A 21,181-nucleotide genomic window follows, 5' to 3' on the forward strand; every position below is an offset into this window, starting at 1 on the left:
CTTGGGGTTTATAATAACTGCCATAAAAATAACATGAGTGTCTCTTTATTATGTGGGTTTTCTTTTTTTTTTTTTAGGTTGGTAAGGTTAATCCAGCTCGTTGCTTATTTTATATTCCTGACTATTTAAAAGCCCTTTCTCATTTAATGATCAGTTCATAAGGCTTATTTCCCTGTGAATTCTTTCCAAGCACACTATCTTAAAAAAAATAATTAGCCACACTGACATATCCTACAAATAGGTATAGCAACTCCTAACTTTGCACTGCTGCAGCAACTATAATATTCATGGCCATTTTCTTTTTTATTGATGAGTGTGACACAAATTTAATTTGCATAAAGAAATCTCCTAGCTATGATTTATAGGTCATTGGACATAGGCTAGGACTCTTTTATTGCCAAAAATGAAATACACATTTGGGCAACTGCACTTAAGGAATTTCATCAAAGATGATTGCCTGTCTATGGTGAAGTATTTTGAAATAACAAGCTTTCCCTCCCACTGGCCCCCTAAATAGAACCTTCCCTTTGTTAACACAGAGGAAAAAAATCAAGCCAAGGTACAGATTCGCATCTCTACTGTAGATACAAACAGTATCTACAATCTATTATACAAATCATTATAAGTCCCTACTGGTCAGTGGTGGGGGGTCTAGGAGAGGATAGGACTGCTGGAGGCATGCTCATACCAGCTGTGTCGTGACATGGGATCTATATTAGAACAGCGTTTTCATTTTCTGTTTTTGTTCTAGTAAATGGGTATTGAGCATCCACAACCTGCTAGACAATGTGTAAAGAGTTTTCACAAACACAAAGACTAACTCGAGTCCCTGTGCTGAAGGTGTGAGTCCCTTTGCTTAAGCCAGGTGCGAACATTCTATTCTACACAATAAGTGAAACATACACTTGTACAAGTAACTGAAAGTTGAGGTTAGTGATAGATGTGGAAGAGGGCTGCCGATAGGAACTGACTGTGGAACTTTCTTGCTCATTCGTTAGGGAGCGTGGAGTCTCGTCTAATTAGAAATAAGTCTCCTTTGCTCTGTACTCTACCTTCCCCAATGACGAATTCCTCTTCTGCAAGGCAGTCCGTTAGATACTTGAAACTCTTATATCTTGTTAAGTCTTCTCCAATATAAATTTTTCCAGCTCTGGAGTCTTCCCACATACCACAAGATTACCGAAACCCCTATCCATCATCGTTATGGTCCTCAGGACAGATCTTATTTGTCACTGTCCTCCTCGAAGCATGTTGTTTACACAGTATCTCATCTGATGTTTATAATATTCCTGTGGAATAAAGGACAGTTATTTTCCCTTCAAAACACATGAGGAAACTCAGGGCCAGAGGGATTAATTTCAAATCACAACTGATATATTCGCAGGGCAAGGTCTCTAGGAGGGATAATTAAGATAACTCACCAGCAGAAAATAAATTTTGGTTCTTCAGAATGAGTTTATCACAAAGCTCTCTCTCCTCTTTTTATGTTCTCTTTTGCACATCTGAGCATGTGCACACACCACACACACACACACAGAGTTATGAAGGCGGAGTGCACATATTTCTGATAAGAGAAGCTAGAGACAGGAAACTCTGTGTGTACGTTTTAAAGAGTTTATTTATTTGTTTAGAGAGAGAGAGTGGGTGGGGGAAGGGAAAGGGAGAGACAATTTCCAGCACACTCTCTGTTGAGCGCGGAGCCTTATATGGGGCTTGATCCTACAACCCTGAGATAATGACCTGAGCCGAAACCCAGAGTTGGACGTTCAACCAACTGTGCCCGCCCGGTGCCCCTGTGTATGTGCTTTTTTTAACAGGACCCAGGGATGGGGCCCCCTCCGTCTGCAGGGGCTGGTGCACAAGTGACATCAAATGGCTTCTTCCCTTTATAACCTGTTCCCTGTTACAACCTGTGTCACATTTTTATTTTTTAATAATTCACCCATCCTCAAATGATGGATGGTCTCAATAACTTGGCAAAATGTGAGGATAGCTGTACTGTCAGTCAGTGTCACTTCATTCTCAGGAAAAGAAAAAGTATTCTCATAAAAAAATATATACCTACTGAGAAGATATCCTCCAATGACTCGTGAGAATAACTACCCTTTTGAGACCCTCTTTTATACCCATGCACTTGAACACATTTTGTATATAATGACTGACCTTATGAAATTTCAGTCACCCGCAGATGAAGCACCTCATTCCCATTCCATCGATGAAGAGGCTGATGTTGTGAGAATGGGAGCGCTAGGTGCCAAAGAAAGTATGCCTCAGGGTCTGAATTTGAATCCATCTCTGTCTGATTCTAAAACGCAGATCTTAGATGCTACCATGTTGCTTTGGCTTGCCAAAGTACTTTTTATTTATTTTTTTTCCCACAACAATATTCCACAGAGACACTCTCAACAATTTATTGTTTCTCATGCACAGTTGCTTTCGCTTTGTTCCCCGTGGAGCATTCTTGCATTGAGTATTTTTTGGGAATTGGATATTTGTTGTGAGTTCTATGATCAAGACTGTGTCCTCAGTATGCTCTTGATATCTCATAGCTATCAGAACCCCTAATTAAGGGTGTGTTTCTAGTAAGCCGGGGGAGGGGGTTTGGAACCCAGGTGCTCAGCCATCACAGATTACAGCTCTGGTCACATGAGCATGTGCAGTGTGGCTGGGTGGAAGGCTTAGCACAGTGTGGGATTCTTGGTGGTCGCTGTTGTGGGAGATGTGGCAACACTCTAGCTGCCTGCCCTCCCGTCTCCATTACGGAAGAGTAAGAGATTTGTTATGTCAGCATAGTTCCCACTTAACCATCCTTAAATTCCTCTCTATAAAAATTCTAGAACTAGAACCATAATTTCATGCAGTAGCTACAGCAGGGGTTGGCAAACTTGTTGTGTCAAGGACCATGCATTCAGTAGATATTTTAGGATTTGAGGGCCAGAGAACCTCTGTCTCAACTACTCAAGCTTGCCATTGTGTGAAAGCAGCTGTCTTAGCTCAGGGTACCCTCACAAAATACTGTAGGCTTAAACAACAGGAATTTATTCCCCACAGTTCTGAGAAGTCCAAGATCAAGGTGCTAGACCCAATTGGGTACCCCAGGGAGGACTCTTTTCTTCCTGGCTGGCAGACCTTTGCCTTCTCACTGTGTCCTCACATGGGCTATGAGTGCGGGAGAGTGAAAGGGAAGGAGAGAGGCAGGGAGGGAGTGAGAGAGAGAGGTGGGGGGAAGAGACAGAGAAGGAAAGCTATCTCTCTAGTACCGCTTCTGATTAGGGCAGTAACCTCATCATGAGGACTCTACCCTCAGGGCCTCATCAAAACCTAATTAACTCCCAGAACCTTTTCTTCAGATATCATCACAGTGGGAGATTAGGGCTTTAAGATATGAATCTGGGGGGAATACAATTCAGTTCAGGGCAGGAGCCAAAGAGAGTATGTAAGCAACTGAGCAGAGCTGTGCTTTAGTAAAACTTTACATAAACAAGTGGCTCGCACAGGGCCTGTGTCCATGGCTGGAAGGAGAAGACGGGAAGTTAGCTAGGGAGCTCACACAGAGTCTGACACACAGAGTTCTAGTACACTTGTATTAGAAGCAGATCTACCACTTGTCACTCAGAGGTGATCATGAAGTGGAAAAGGCCATCCAGCAGAGGCGGCTGAAGGAGCCAGATCAGGAACAGCCACAGGGTGGGCCAAGCGCATGTGGCCGTGGAAGACTGGGGTTCGCACCACATGTAAGGGGACGGCTGCCGCTCAGTACGCTTGCACACTGCCTTGGTGGAATGCCAGCCCAGTGTGGCTTGGTCTGCGTATTTTTTTTAAGCCCAGAGAAGCCAGAAGTACACATTTTTATGCATAAATCACATTGGTTTGGTAACTAATTTGCTTTATTTATTTATTTATTGGATATGGTCAAATAGGGGTGCCTGGGAGGCTCAGTTGGTTAAGTGGCTGTCTTTCGGATCAGGTCATGATTCCAGGGTCCTGGGACTGGGCCCCACATCAGGCTCCCTGCTCAGCAGAGAGCTTGCTTCTTTCTCTTCCTCTGCCTGCCTGTGAATTTGCATAGGAAAAATTACTACTTCTATTACATCTTTATTTTCTTTAATTTCTAAGTGAAATGTAGCTTTTCCTTCCATTATGAAGGTTGGGAACAAACTACAGTATTAGTAGAAGTACCAAAAGAAATCATAGATATTTTCATATTATATTGTGTTTGTTGAAGTATTTAGGCTCAATAATTATTGTAGTTTTATAGACGTGCTCCTAAGATGACATTATTTATTGTGTTAATGAAAAAAAAAGTACATAGATTACTATTTTGTGAATTTTTTTTTTGAACAAATTTTAAAAATTTATTTGAGAGAGAGGGAGCCTGTGAGAGCATGAATGCAGGGAGAGGCAAAGGGGGAGGGAGAAGCAGACTCTCCCCCCACTGAGCAGGAAACCTGATTCAGGGCTCAATCCCAGGACCCTGGGCCTGAGCTGAAGGCAGATGCTTAACCAACTCAGCCACCCAGGCACCCTACTATTTCATGAATTATTTTTAAATATTTTGGTAACTGGATTTCATTATAATGTTTTTCATTTGCAGTACTATGTATTCTATTTTGTGCATTGAAAGCAACTTTTCTGAATTGAGGGCTGTTCTACAGGCTTTACTAGACTGCTAGAGATTACTATTCCCTGTATGACAATCAGAAACTAAACTCAGTTGAGCAAAAGGACTGGTTTGTGTAGTTTTTCAGTAATCAGAACACAATTCCATAGTTTTCAGTAAGTTTAAACATATTCAGAAAAGGAGAGCAACACAGGAAGGTTGACTCACTTGTTCACTTTATGTATTTACTTAATTAATAGAAAATACAATTTGCTGGAATAACAAAAATGATGTTTCTCAAGCTGAAGACCAAGCCTCAGGTGCAGGTCTGAAGAGGCAGGTGGCATATGCAGCCCCGGTGATATCTATATTTTAAAGGATTTTAATCAGATTTTTAATGTAATTAGTGCACTTCTGCTCATGCTGCCGAGCTGTGATGCAATGGGGTTTATCATCTGTGTAAAAAGAGTTAACATAGCAGGTCTGACCACTGTGCTTTGGAAGACCTGCTTGTGAAGCAGGGCCCTTGGCTTGGCTGGCTTCTGGGAACCTGGGTTTCGGGAGGGTTCTGCCAGGCTGGTGGGTGGTAGTGCCTCACTGTGCCCACACTGTTTATTCAAACAGTGTGGTCTGTGCTAAACATTTACTTATAGCTACATTAAGTGTGGTTGGGGTTTTTGAGTTATTTCTAAATATTTCCTCCTCTTTCAAGCTAGCGTGAACATATTTTTCTCCAGATGGACTATTTAGATAAGAGGAGTGTGGAGTTTTATTTCTATTTTTGGTACCTCTTCTGACAAGACCCTTTGACAAAGTGTGGCTCAGAAGGTATTGGTGGGCTCAGTGGCTATCAGTATATATCGTTCGTGGCCTTACTACAAACCTAGGGGGCATGGGGATAAAAGACCCAGTGCCTGGTCTCTGGGGGCTTGCAGTCTAACAAGAGAGTCAAATAAATCCTAACAGAGTCTGATAAGGGCTGCGTCAGAGTTACATTCAGGGTACATGGTGGAGGGGTGGGGAGAGAGGAAAGGAGTCCACCTAGCTCAGGGAGGACGCAAGGAGACGTTTTAGGAGGTGATGTTGATACTGGCACTAGGATTTCATTGTAAGCAGAATAATGTTCTAGAGGAAGGAAGGATCTTGTAGGTGACCTGGTCCAACTTTCTTTGCAGTTGAGAAAACTGAGACCCAGAGAATTAAATGACTTGCTCAAGATTGCTTAACAAATTAACATCAGAGCTGGCATGGGAATCCAAGTCCTTTGAATTCCGTGCTGCTGGGATTTTTTACCAGTTAGCCTCATTGGCAAGCCCTGTGTAGAAGATTGTGAGTAAAATGCAACACTTGATTGTGTTCATTTTTCACAGGGAAAAAGAAAGGTAGATGACATGAGCTTGCATGTGATTCAAAGATTGATTTTAATGTCTTTCACGCCATGATTCGGGATAAAACTAACAACAGAACCCCCAAACCAAGCTGTATGCAGTGTTCAGAGTTGTGAACAGGACTCCCCCATGTCAGCACGGGCCAGTGTGCATGGTGTGGCCACAGCAGGTATGTCACTGGCATTGTGAAGGGTCTCATTTTTAGCAAAAGCATGTAAGTTACATATCAGTCCTGTTTGAGAGGTATTAATAGGATGAAACACTGCCTTGCTGATAATGCTGTGGTTGTGATCCATTCTCTGCTTTCTTGTCAGTACTTTTAAGAACTGTACTGGCTGCTGCACCAGTTAGGATGAACATAGATAAAAAGAAAACTTCCCGCATTAAACAAAACTTCCCATTTTTTTTTCCATCTTTGTGTTTTGAGTTATTTTCTTAAGGGTCTAGTATTTTCACATTAGAAGTTACAAAAAATATATTGGCAAGTTTACTGCTCAAAGTGTTACTTATTAGTGCGAAAACTCTTCATTGATGATAAAAGGGGGAGAGGGAGAGGAAGGTAGAATGACTGGAGAAAAGAAATAAAAGAATAAAAGTATTTCCACATAGAATTGGGAAAATATGAGACCTGACAGCAGGAGGCAGGGAGGGAATGAGCTGGTACCGAGAATGACTCGTTAGGAATGAGAAACAAGATTACCATGTGGTCAATTCCAAAAATGCAAATGAAGAGATTGCTAACTGAAATTTGAAAAGAAAAAAAAAAGTAGTTAAGATGGTGATTCACAGACCTGTACCCCTGGGGATAAAAATATATGTTTATAAAAAATAAAAAATTAAAAAAAAATAGGGAAATACATAAAAAAAAAAAAAAAGATTGCCCGATGTCAATACAGACCGAAAATTGGGTAATATACTGAGCTTCCCTCTTAAAAGCCATATCTGTTATATTAATGAGTGTGAACTCCTCTTGTGGTTCACGTTGAGTGGTCACGGCCACTTTTCATTCCGTGGCTCTACTGAATTTGTTGCTGGTGTTATGAAAATTTCTAAGCCAAATGGCTCCGGAGACAATGTTTCTCATACATCTACTACTGCAATGGAGCAGATCCCCTTGGACATTGATCAAAAGTGATGCCACACTGACACTTGCCCTCAGTGGTGGTCTCAAAGAAACGTTGCCATGGAGACCCATCTTGCTCCTGGTTTACACTCCTTTTTACCAAACATCTCGATGCCTTTTAGTTCAGATGCAAGCCAATTCAGGATCTGTTAACGATATTAATGTATCCCTTGGATTAATCTGCTCAGTGTGCCATAACAAAATAACACAGACTGGGTGGTTAAACAGAAAGGTAGTATCTGACAGTCTGGGGGCCAGAAGTCCAAGACCACAGCGCCAGCAGGGTTGGTGTCTGGTATCCTTGCGTTGCAGGTGGCGCCGCCTTATGCGTGCTCATCTGGCCTTTCCTTTGTGCGTGCATGTGAGGAAAGAAAGAATGAGCTCTCTCGTGTGCCCTCTTATAAGAACCTTAATCCCGATAGAGCAGAGACCCAACCTTATGACTTCATTTAACCATACTGTTTAATTAGAAGCCGTATCTCCAGGTATATCCACACTGGGAATGGGAGCTTAAACACATGAATTTTTTTTGGTTGTTTTAAATTAAATGTGTAGGAGCAACTTTGAGAAGTATTCTAAAACCAAAACTTAGAACTGAAGTAGGTCCGTGTTACTGGAGACATGTAGCAGCATCAACATTCAGGACCGGTTTTTGTTAATATTTAGGCCAGGCATCATTATCAATACTAGCAAAACATTCTTGGACTCCTACAGTGATTAAGAAAGGGTTTCCATTTAAACAGAAAATTTCCCCCAAGAATGATGAATACACATTGTATATTGGAAAAACAGAATATAGAGGTACTTCTCCCTCTACCCTATCAGGCCGGCATCCTTTTCCACAAATGGCTCTGTTCTTAGTAGAGGGTCACAGAAGCTAGCTGGCCATGTTATGGGTAATGGGAGCACCTGTCCTGTATTGTAAGGCTACAGGAGAAAGAAATATTGGGTTAGGTTCACTCTTGCAATAGCACAGGCTCGGGGCTCAGTAAATGCTTTTCTTTCCAGAAAGCATTCTTATCCTGGTGAATCCATTGGCACACAGTGTCTTTCTTTCTGTAGGTGGTGAAACATCTTTGTAACAAATTACCTTTTATGGATGGAAAACAGACTAGAATCGGAGAGCGAATGGGCTTTGAGTCCTTGCACGGTGGACGCGTGCTGCCGACTACGTGTCTCTCAGGGGGTCCGTCCTGGCATCTTTGAAGAAGGGCTCTAGGATTGTCATAAGGGTGTGTCGACTTCACTCCCTTCTTTTCTTCCCCTTTTCTCCCATAGCAGCTGAAACAAAATATGGGAGTGCCTTCCTGCCTCAAACCTTCAACTTTTGTCATCCCATTAAAAAGACATCACTCAAACACTGTTCACACTTGGAATAAAAGCTCATACACTCTCCACAAAAGTCCGAAGTGTTCATTAGACTCCGTGCTTCTCTCATAGCATGGATTGTGGTTCTTTGGTTTCCTACAGACATTTTTGTTTTTTCAGCTCAACAGTGAGCTCCTCAAAGTAGGTATTTTTTGTGATCTCTTTATTGCCAATGAGCAGAATAGTGCCTGCTGTGTCATTGAATGGGGGAGTCGGTGAATGAAGGAAAAGGAAGCAGACATACCGGCCAGCACAGTTTTGATCCTCACTGACTAGAATAATCACTGTCGTCCAGAAAAACAAATGATACCCTTGACCATTTTGGCAAAGAGCCTTATGAGATAGGATTATGCAAAGGGCCATTAATAATTAGTGTTAAAACACAATTAGAGTTAACGTCCAGCTGCAGCTTTGAGCCACATATGCGGGCAGATTCGCACAAGGAAGCCGTCTCTGCAGCCTGTTCAGAGCACAGCAATCTTGACCTCATCCTGTGAATTCAGACCACCTGATGGCAGGGGACTTGGAAGAACAAATTTTGTTTTCTCAGTTTCCTTTGAAGAATCTGCATACACCCTTGGATCTGAGCAGGGGGCTGTTAGAATTTTCATTCCCTTCACTGATCATCAGGCTTGCAAATTCACTATGAACTCCCCGGCAGCATCTCTGCGCTGTCCTGGGCGGTGGCTTGTAGCAGTTGCCCCTCCAAACTGATAGAGCTCGCTGCCTTGCAATTTTCACACTGCACAGGCTGTCTCATTTGAGCTTCAAGTCCATGCTTTAGGGAAGGGAGCTAGGAGCGGTGAGGGGACTTGCTCGTGGCCACACGGCTCATCTGATCGCTGTTCTGTTGTTCCAGCCTCCGTGTCTCAGCTCCAAACTGGCTCACGTTCCACTGATGATGGTTATAAGAGGCCGACTTTCAGCAATTCCAGAAGTTTATCATGGGCATTTAGAGGAAGCAGAGACTTCATTATGCAGTCTTTTGATTCCTTAAGCTGCTTCTATTCAGGGCTCTCTTGATCCGCTTCCAGATCTGCTTCCAGAATAAAATCTTTTCCACATTTAGTTACCAGGACGTAGGTTCACAGATCCCTCCATCTTCGGTGATGCCTCCAAAGCACTATTTAAGGACAGAGTTTCTCAAGTTTCACCCCGGGGTAGGGGGTGTGGTGGGGAGCAGGATTCAATCATTTAGCAACATGTTGGACAGTAGATTATACAGTCTATTTGATAGCTCCTATTTGCCAAACTGGAGTTTATTTCTATTGTAAGAAAATATGTTTTCTAATAGTAAATGAGGGGCATGAATAAACCTTTAGTATCGTCAGAAGAGTATTTAACTAACATAAGAAGGTAGGTATTTTATAGATCAGTTTTTCTTGGGAATCTTCAAAGTAGCCAACCATCCACTTGAAAAATTTTTTATTATTTTAGGGCTGAATCCTGCCTGACAATAGTGCCTTTTCAGGGTCATGATAGCTGGATAGCAGACTGTTCATTCCATGTATCTACCACTTCTTAATTTTCAACCATTAATGTTTGATAAGGGGCCTCCAGAAGCACAGGGCTTTCATACCATCTTCATTGAAAGGAAAACTCTGCTTTGAATAAACAAAGCAAGGATTTCTATTAATAGTAAGACTGAACTGTATATAATAGTTGCTTCCCCAGTTCCTTTTGGTATTGATTTGAATTTTGAATACATGCAATTTTCCCTATACTCCTTTCTTATGTATCTTTTTCCTACTCTGTTGTGGAGAAAGAAGTCAATGGATCACCACTGTGGTTGTTTATATAGTATACATATATGTGTATATATAGATAGATGTATATATATATATATATATATATATATATATATATATACACATATTAAAAAATACAAAATATATGATATATAATAAGTGTGTATTTTACATATATGTTACATATATTTATTTTACATATGTGTGTGTGTATCAATACACACACAAACATACAGTTTGGATCTGTTCACAGATCTGTATTTCAGTATATTTTCAGGCAGAGCTCTTTTGTCAGGGGTGGGGTCCTCCCTCCCCAGTCCCCAAGATAACATCTAAATTTGATTACATAGTTTGTCCCTGTAGGGATTTCTTCCCTTCACTTTTTGAGCTTAATTCACTGACCTGGCTTTTTCTGTCCTCTCAGGAGCCTGAGAAATATTGAACTCAATAGACATGTATTCAAAAGGTTTCCATGCTGATTCTGAGAAGTAGCTTTTGAAACACTTTACAACAGATTTTGAAAGGTTGTTCAGAGGAGGGGCTTCAAGATGTTTACAGTGAATTCAGTGAATTCAGACTATTGTTTAAAAAAAGTAAAATAGGGTGCCTGGGTGGCTCAGTTGGGTGAGCAACTGCCTTAGGCTCAGGCTGTGATCCCGGAGGCCTGGGATCAAGTCCACATTGGGCTCCCAGCTCCACGGGGAGTCTGCTTCTCCCTCTGACCTTCTCCCCTCTCATGCTCTCTCTCACTATCTCTCTCTCAAACAAATAAAATATTTTTTAAAAAGTAAAATAAATGTTGCATTAAAATATATCAACATACATAGCTTAGAAAGCATTTTAGAGCATTATATATGTTTTGCAAATGAAAAAAAGTGGAGATCTGCTCTGTAGTTAGAATGAATTCTTAATGTTAACTATTATGACCAAAGTAGTATGTTTTCCTGGAATGTCTGTCTCTTTTCCCATCTGAGAGTTGCATTTCATAGATTTTGACATTCCAATCAAGTTACCTTCCCCAAAGGAATCAAATCAAGTCTTCCTACCAAATAATCAGAGACACTCAGATGACCCAGTGAGACTACAGTAATTTCTCCCAGAGAAAATCATTCATTTTCTGCCTCTTCTTTCTGAATCAGGTTATACTTGATTTACCCAACACTGTCAGAAGTTGGCATTTGATTTCACTGGAATTTGCCCTGTGTCCCCAGTTTGATCCTTCAGAGAGTGATGTCATCTGTAGGAGTTCAGCAGAGCTGCCGTCCCCAAGGAAACTCACCGTGTGGGAGGCAGACTGCAGAGTAAAGATGGTAACTGCTCATTTTGCAGGTCAGAAGCTGCTAGTTTCCCCTGACAGCAGCTCACGGAAGTAATGCCAGGCATTGCACTGTCTGGGAATTGTCCAGTTGTGACGACTTTATGTGGTCGTCAATGGCATCATAATCCCAGCATGTTAAATGGGTAATAGGTAACACAGGTCCTTTGGGAGTTAGTTTCCGGTGACAGGAAGACACATACCCCTTCTTGAGTGAGAAAAGAGAGTTTCCTAATGTTCGGAAATTGAGAAACGGGGATGTGGAATGACCCACTTAGCCACTGGAGAGTGTACTGTTAACGTGGGAAAGGGTCTACTGTGCCAGGAAAAGCCAGCACAAGAGATCAGATCTGGCCTTCTGGATTTATAATTCCATCAAATGAGGCTGACTGCTGGCTTGTTGATAGCAACATTTCCACACCTGACAGTCACGAAATGGCTTGTTACTGTAATCATCAGGAAGACTTTCTCCATAGGCTGTTGGAAGTGGGAATGGGGGTGTAGAGTCAATGCAGCTTTATTCTAATGCAGCTGATTTCTGAAGTCTTTGCAAAGAAGGTCGCAATATGGCTTTTCGCCCTGGTGAAGAAACTATGAGAGAGTTGGATTAGGTTGCTTTGCCAGGGTGAAAAATCTCTGTTTGGGGGCTCCTAGGCCATTCTGCTTGGCATATTCCTTTTAGAAGGGTGATTTTAATTGTGAGCCAGCAATTCTATGGAGGTTGACAATGTTAATGAAGCTCAAACAATGCTGAGAGATAAAGAAAGAACTTTAAAAATTCAAAGAACCATCAAGACAAGTCTTTCAACAGGAAAGACTTACAACAAATGTAATTATATGAAAATGTACCTGATGCTTGAGGGTAAGCTGGCTTTACTATATCAAACAGCATAAAATACGTGAATTTCCAGTTTTTGAGTAAATTTAATAAAACAAACCTATCAGTCTCTTTCTGGGAAGCACAGGCATCTCAGTATTTTCCATGGTCGAATATCCATACCCGACAAATCGATTTACCATTGATGTCATAGAACTTCCAGTTATCCAAGTATTTTTTTCATTTTGTCCAAATCCCTTTCAGAAAAATATGACCAATTTAGAAAACTACTACTTGTAGTGGTAGGAGTCTGTAGTCAGGTGTGTTCTAGTCAAAGATGCAGCTGATTATTTTGATTAAAGAGGATCAGAGATGCATTTAATACCACACCAAAGTAAAACCAAACTAATGTGAGTGATAAGGGCTATGATAAAGACAAACTATAACCATTCATACAGCAACAAAAGTGGTTGTTTTAAATGGTGAGCAAGGCCAAAGGTGTTCTTTTATCGAGATACAAAAATACTCTGTTCTCTAAACTAAAATTTGAGATCACATCTTTAAAATATGGGACAGTGAAATCATTAAAATTAAGACAAATGGAAGACAACTCAGGAAATAATTACATTATGAAACTTGAATTGCTATTTTATAAAAGATACTAATCACCTTATCCTGTGACTTTGACTCCTTCCTCAAGGATCAGCTCTGATCCTCTGATCCTCCACGTTCTCCATTCTCCTCCTGTCCTCCAGCTTCTTGTGATCTCTCCTTTCTCAGTACTCCTGCACCATGCACCACTGTACCATGTTCTTCAGTGTTACTCTGTATTGCTTTGCAGGGTTATATGTATTCAATAGATGCCCTGTCTCCATGCATTGGCTATTAAGCTATTAAAGATAGAGAGATGTTCTTTGCACTCTAGCACTTCAGTGACATTTGTTTCGATTGAATAAATAATACTACTGCAGAGTTCATTAATTTAAAGCAATGTGTGCTGTTTCCCTTTCTAGTAGTAAAGCCTGATGTCCATGGAGGAACAGGCAGTGAGGGGAAAGTAGCAGGAAAAGAGGCATCTGACTTATTTTTTAAAAAATTCTGGTAATTATTAGGATAGATCTAAAAACTTGCACTTTAACTATAGGTTCTAAACTTATGCTGAATTATATCTATTGAGTTTGAGCATTCTGCTGTCCGTTGAACTACTCTTCCCAACCATTCCCCTGTGGCTATAGAAACAATTACTACCTAAATGTGTTTGCCTTTGTGGACGACACTCAGAGAAAGCATTAGGAAAAATGGAAAAAAGCTTTCCTATCTGTGTCTAGTATTAACCCAGTAGTTTTGTAAAGCAGGAGCTAAGTTCATTCTTTTATTTAGAACCCAAAGCTAAAGTTGCATTGCATTTTTAGAAGTGAAAAGCAACATTTTCTTTCATATTTTTTTTTAAAACTTCACCTGCCTTTAACATTAGGATATCTCTGAAGATACCCGTTTTATTTTTAAAAAACAATACTATTTGCATCTATTCATCCGCTTGTGAAAGAAGATAATAAAGAAAGGCCACTGGCCTGTGGAGAAAGAGAAATATTGCTTGAACAGGCTCATTCCACTAGTCAGATCTGTTAAAGAAAAGATGAGCTAATAACTTTCTTTTTTATAATATTTCCTGCAAGAAAAAGTTGCTCATTTTGTTCATGTTTGACATTTCATAAAAAAAAAGTAAAATTCGTTTTTAATGAAAAATATTCCACAGGGTTACTAATTAAAAGAAATGCAGGAAGAAAGATCCATCACTTAAAAAAAGAGCAACTCATGAATAAGAGAAAGTCTCCAGTCAAAAATACGGCTCAGGGAAATGCTCTCAGGATTGCTGGCTGGCAGGGCACCAGTGTAACCCAACCCCGCATCCTGGACGGCACTCCTGGGTCACCTGGGTCACCTGGGTCACCTGGGTCACCTGGGAATGAGATGCTTTTGCAACAAAGCTTTGGTGAACTTCAAATAGTAGCTCCTTGAGCTTATGGCTTGAATCTTTGATTATACTTCTTATTTTTGGCCCTTGTTCCCATCAAATTGTAAACTACTTGAGGCCCAAGATTGTGAATAATGTAATCATAGCACCTAGAGTAGTATTTTATACTCTAATGTTCAAAAAATGTTGGTGGGTGAGTAGAATCAATATGTGAGTGCCTCCTATTTACAAGAGGACTGAATATAGTTACTATTACATGGATTTATACTCCCCTAACATAATAATATCTCTAGGGAAAGGTTAAAAAGGCTAGAATTGTTTATTTAGAATTGAAGAGAAGTTAATGCTATTTAAAAAAATCTTCAATAGAGCACGGTCATGAGAAAATTGTAACATATATTTTCTCTTTGGTGAATTCGTAGTTTCTTCTCACCTCCTGCAACCTCTAATCTTCCTCCATCCCTACTCCCTACAAACGTTATTCTCCACACAGTTTTTTGGAGCTTAGAAATAGCCACTCTTCTGCCAAGTCTGACATCTATCTTTTGGGGTATTGTGGAGGTATGGGGGACCCAAGATAGAGTATTCCTATGATCAGCCCATATTTGGAACCAGTGAGAGATCAAAATATGACTATTACTAGAAAACCTTGAGAGGATATGGCTTTAGGACTTCATCAAGTGGACTTTCTACATGTTAGCCCTGAGTCAGGCGTATTTACCATCCAGGCACTGGTCTGGCTGGGAAACTAAAGCTTTTCTGTAATATGGCAGAACCTGCTTAGATACACACGTGCCTCACTAGATGGGCCAGATGCTCTGGCTCTGCAGGAAGGACTCCTTAGAAGGGGAGAGGAAATGGATAGACTCAGCTTCTTTTTCCAACCTCACTAACCAGAGAGATGGCTCCTCTTCTGGGGAAAGGAAGTGAGAGATGGAGGAAAATGTTAGGAATGTTAGCCCAGAAGTCACATCATTTGGATACTTACTCTCCCCTCATGAGTGCAAGTGGAATCATAGTACTTATGAATCGTTTCTAACATACAGACATAATACCCATATGCATAAAATATATAACATTTATAACATGTATAAAATTCATAACAAATACATATAAATATATAAAAATATATATGTATATATTTATATATATGTATATATGTATATAACACATACATATATATGTATATAACACATGCATATTTTGCAATATAATGTGCACAGTACATATTACATATGTCTGTTTACACTTTAAAAGACTGTGGGATCTCTGCCAGTGGAATTCCAGACAAAGAGATTATGACCTTGAGGATTGCAGGTAACGTGAAGGAGTTGCCCTATGGCCATGGACCTTTTGGGGGGTGATTTAGATCAGACCATCAGGAGAAGTGAGGATTATGGACTAAGTACACTGGAATCACTTGGGTGCAGATTCTTGGGTTCCACTTCAGATACCCAAGCACAGTTAGCAGTTATGGGGGATTCACTTCAGGTGATTCACGTGACCAGCAGGACTGGAAAGCTATTGCCAGGGCAGTAACTAACTGCCTGACCTTCACATGTCCAGGGGATTGTGATCACCTAGCCACCCTTGCTCCCCCAGAAAAGAGAGAGAGAAAATGACTCAGCTATAAGGTGATTTCGATTATGAATGAAGCTGTCCTGACAATAAGGGTGACCAGGCCAATGGCTGCTCTGTATGGAAATTGTGAGTAGTTCAAAGCATGCAGCATTTTCTATCTAGAGAGTTTACCTAGAGCCTGGCATTCACATCCGTGCTGGGACCTAGGATCCGTATGGGAAGCAGGAATAATATTGTCCAGTCTGCCTTCTCATGGACCTCCGTGATAAATAGTCTAGCCCCTCACCAACGTTCAGCCCCCATGCAGCCTTTATTCTGAGGGTCTCTCTGACCCCTTGCCTCAAACCAAAGTCCTTCTTCCAAGGATTGTTTAAACAAAAATAAAGAAAATTATAAAAAAAACTAATATGCAACTAGTTCTCTGAACGTTTTAAACAATATATCATATAGGTATTAAGTTCATACTTGTTCACAGAGCTGATGGACTTGAGACTTTTGAACACCCCGTACAGTGTTAGATATTCTAAGGAAAGACTGCTTTTGTAGGAAAGCCAGACTCAGCTTAACATTGATTTTAGGTTAAAGTTGCCTTTACTAGGATGACAGCCTCTTGTAGTGTGAAGACAGCATGTTATTCTTTAGAAGACAGAAGCTGCTGCTCTGACTGGGACAACACAGGGCTGAGGATGGCGGGGGACAGATGACATTTCGAGACTTTCCACCTCATGAGCTTGTGATCTACATAGATAAACTGAGTAACCCGCCACCGACTCGATTTGCCACGCAGGATAACTTCTGTGCATTAAAAGCCAGGAGATCTGACCTTCATTCTTGTGGGCAACTAGCGTAATGTCAGTATCCTACGGGGACACAAAGTGGTAAAGAACTCCCTCTGCAGACTCCAGTCAAAACAAAACTGTAGAGGCAAAGACTAAATTGAAGAGATCTGCTGCTATGTTCTCAGAAGTGTCTCCCTGGCTTCTCATCCTACTTTCCCACTTTCCTTCTGTCTCCCTCTCTCTCTCTCTCTCTCACCTCCAGCCCAACAGTCATTTGGATTAGAGGTGTTTCGAAAGCTAGGTTTTACTTTCTTCAAAGACTCCAGCTCATGGTAATAAGCATGTGGTGTGGAAAGAAAGCCCCTGCTGGTTTAGCCATCTCAAATCAGAGGAGGTTTCCTCAGAGGCCTCTGAATGGTTGCTTGGGTGAGTGACGGACTGTGATTTCTGACTAGAGTGGGAAGGTTGGTGCCAGTTGTCAAGGAGAGTGAGTTTTCATTTAGTTATTCTGCTTGTTACAGCAGAGTGTATAACCTCATGTGGTTATACTTCCTTTTCTCAAAGATATTTTGTCATTCTTTAATATCCCAGACCAGACTTCCTCTCGCTCTCCCGCCCTCTCTTCTCTCTCTCTTTCCATAGATATATAATTTTTCTTTTACTTGATTGGATGTCAGGAAGCCCATTTGGTAGTATTCTGAGACTATCTGTGATAATATGGTAAAAATTATTGACTAGGAATTTAAAAATCTATGTTTTAATCACAGTAACATTTCTTATTTTCTTCTTTCCTTGGGTGACTGACCCCCTTAACCTCTTGTGCCTCAATTTGATTATCTTTAAAACTGGAATAATTATAACATCTGAAACCTCCATAACTCTTAGAGTTTAAAAATCTGTTGAAAATGCAGTCTTTATATATTACTTCAGGAAACAGATCATTGTCTCCATTTTATAAATGAGAAAAACCAAGTCCTACAGAAACAGAGTAACTTGCTAAGAGCCCTCAATGTTAGATGGCAAAGTAACAGTCCTGGAGCCAAAGCTCAAATCTTCAGAAAGTTGACTAATTTTGCTTTTATAAATGTGTCTTACAGAGCTCAAGGAACTACTGTGAGCAGTAAGTAAGGTAACAGCAGAAGGGTTTTTGTTTTTGTTTTTTTTAAGATTTTATTTATTTAAGACAGTGAGAGCACATGCAGGGTGAGCAGTAAAAGGAGAGAGAGAAACAGGCTAAGCAGGGGGAGAAGTAGAAGGAGAGGGAGAAGCAGGCGCCCCACCATGCAGGGAGCCCAACATGGGACTGATCCCCAGAACCCGGGATCATGACCTGAGCTGAAGGTAGATGCCCAACCATTTGAGCCACCCAGGTGCCCCAACAGAAGGGTTAAAAAAAAAAAATCAATAGTTACACAAATGTAAAGTAATATTTAGTAAGGTGGAATTGTCTTTACAAAGAAATCCTTCAATATTCTTACTTTTCCCTTTAGTTCCCAGAGGTTAGAAGAGTTTAAAGCTGATACAGGATAAAGAAATTAATATAGAGACATACCTTTGGTTGGCAGTTCAAGAACTTAATTCTTGGGCGCCTGGGTGGCTCATTCGGTTAGACATCTGCCTTTAGCTCAAGTCATGATCCGGGGGTCCTGGGATTGAGCCCCACGTCGGGCTCCGTGCTAAGCAGGCTCCCTGCTTCTCCCTTTCTCTCTGCCTGCACCTCCCCCTGCTTGTGTTCTCTCTGTCAAATAAATAAAATTCTTAAAAAAAAAAAAAAAAACAAAAAACAACTTAATTCTTTATTGCTTTGAGTCACCATCCCAAACCAGGTTGAGCTTGTTTCTTGGCTCTTCTATGGGATAAAGACCACACTGATAGCTCCTATGTATATGGGGTGCTTTCTCATCCTGGATAAGAGAGCTTTCTTTCCAAGCCTGTACTGTTCAGCAAATTTCTGGTGACTTCCACAGCCATGCTCAGGAGAAACATTAGCCACTGTTAAACAAGAACCTGCCATTGCTCACCTTGAGGCCACCACGAATTGTCCATGTGAAGAAATGATTTCTTTGCAAATTGAGCCCTGCTTCTGTCCTTAAGAGTTTTGATAATGGCCTCATATTTGAACCACTTGGTTCTCTTTGCGGTGTCCTAATGCATATACCCTGTTCTTCCTAAGTGGCAAACACTTGGGCTTTTTACTGCTTCTGATCTACCGTGGAGGATGGTTGCTTAACTCCTCTTGGTCGCTTAGTTCCTTATGATGTCCCTAATATGTGGATGTCACGTATATCACGTATTCATGACATATGCCCTCCAAATCTGGTGGAAATGAGTCTGCTTTTGCGAGATGTGGTGGTAGATTGAAACAGATGATTTGATTTATATAAATTTAGAAACATGAAACAGCAAGTTTGGAAGTTGGAAGTTGGAAGTTCAGCTTTGGTGGTGTGGTGTTTCAGCTACCAGCATGGTTTCTCGATGGACTACAGAGCTTTCTAAAGACAAAGAGACTGCTGTAGATTGAATGTATCCCCTGACCCGCAGAATTCGTATGTTGAAATCCTAACCCTAAAGTGAAGGTAGGAGGTAAGGCTTTTGGGAGGTGATTAGGACCTAAGAGCAGAGCGCTAATGAACAGAATTAGTGCCCTTATAAAAGAGACCTGGGATAAATCCCTTTGTCCTGTGCTCCGTGATGGCACAGAGAGAAGGAGCCCTGTGAAGCAGAGAACAGCCCTTCACCAGATGTGGAATCTGCCGCATGTGGTCTTGATCTCTTCAGCCTCCAGAATGGGGAGAAATAAATTTCTGCTATTGATAAGCCACTCAGTTTAGAGTATGTCTCTTATAAAAGCTCTAACAGACTAAGAGAGCCACATGCAACCAACAAATATGTGTTGAGTGACTACTGTGTGACAAAACGTGGTGATGGAATAAAAAAGAATAATAATAAAGCGAGAACCCTCTTTTTAGCATCTGTTTCATTCTGGGAAATAAATTGCCAAGATACAGGGTGGCACTGAATGGAACACATCCAGAGGATTTGACCCTCTGTGATGCAGGGTCATAGCAAATACAGGTGGTAAAGGGCCATCCCGACCTCTAGCTGGACATCTCCAGGTAAAGACGAGTTTGTGTTTTGAGACTGATTTCTTACTTTCAACTTGACAGATGAGGCGGGGAATCTTGGAGTGCTGCAAGCAGTGTTTTTCCACCCAGGCTGCCTGTTAGAATCGCTCCTGAGCTTTGGGGGGGCGGGGGGGGGAGTCTGATGCTGAGCCTCACCCTAGAGATTCTAATTTAAATTGGTTTGGGATAAGGCATAAGTATCTTTTTTTTTTTTTAATGTTCTCAGTGATTTTAATGCGCAGCCAATGTTGAAATCTATTGTACTAGATTGGTAATTCAGAATCCACGGGAGCAGGGAGAGCGGTGAGGGGTGAAGTAGGGGGTGGGGGAGGGGTGGGGGAGGGGTTTGGTTAAAATTTAGATTACTGGGACTGGCCTTCAAAGATTCTGGTTTGGTTGGTCTGAAGTGGGACCCCGGAATCTACCCTAAATGCTGATAATTTGGATGCTTCTTGGAAAACACTTTGAGAAACACCCCTTGTAAGCTTTAAGTATTTGCAATCTCATCTGCTGCCTTGTAGGGACCAGACTAGAGATTTCAATTCACTAAAAGTGAGTATCTAAACTCATCCTTCTCAGATAGCTACAGGAAACAAATGTAGCTATTTATTCCTTCTTATTTTTAAAAAAATGTCTGGCCCTTCTCCCTCATCTATAAAATTAGGTATTTCTTGTGAAGAGCTTCTCACCTTTTCAACATAGACTCAGTCTATGAAATCTTTAAGAGTTTCTGCTTTCAATTTTCATAAAAATTTAGTTGAATTATTTTTATTCATTTTATTTAGGATTTTTGCTTAACTCATTTTTATGTTGATTTATTTCTATTAAAGCCTGATAATAAATCCTAAAAGAAATGAGGATCTTTCATAAATGTCAAATAAGCTGAATCACATACTATAAGGTACCTTGTACTCTTTTGCTACTTAGGACATTAGCTACCCTAAATCTTCCAAAATATGTTGGACATTCATCATGCCCCCAGTTTCAAGACTTTATTTTATTTAATCCTACCAGGTCTTTGAAGACAAGATTACCATCCCATTTCACAATTCAGAAAACTGAGATCCATAGAGGCTAAAATTAAGTTGATCCCCCAAAGTTGTAACCCTGAGAAGCAGCAGAAATGGAATTTACACCCCAAGGTCTCACTTTGAGGCTGGTGGTCTTTTCTTATGCTAAACTGTCTTCAGCCATGGAAAATTTTTGCAGAATTAACAACTTACAGTGCTTTTCATTTAAACCATTAAGGCTATTCTGTCTTTGCACAGATATTTACTAAAACACAATTGTAGAGGGTATTGTAAAATAAAAGCCAAAACCCAAACTGTCTTACAGCCTAAAATTTTGAGCCCAAAGTATCTT

At 40.8% G+C, this 21,181-nt stretch overlaps 1 protein-coding gene and 1 long non-coding RNA gene across 2 annotated transcripts in view; both read left to right on the forward strand.

Annotated features, from left to right (window-relative positions):
- KCNH5 (potassium voltage-gated channel subfamily H member 5) overlaps positions 1-21,181 on the forward strand; it is a 313,865-nt gene that overhangs the window by 253,604 nt on the left and 39,080 nt on the right. The window lies entirely within an intron of this gene.
- On the forward strand, positions 3,409-8,513 carry LOC309866427. Its single transcript, XR_014312653.1, has 3 exons — positions 3,409-3,873; positions 5,971-6,157; positions 8,174-8,513. It is a non-coding gene; the product is annotated as an uncharacterized lncRNA (long non-coding RNA).

The sequence above is a fragment of the Mustela nivalis genome, assembly GCF_964662115.1.
Source record: "Mustela nivalis genome assembly, chromosome: 6".
NCBI lineage: Eukaryota > Metazoa > Chordata > Mammalia > Carnivora > Mustelidae > Mustela > Mustela nivalis.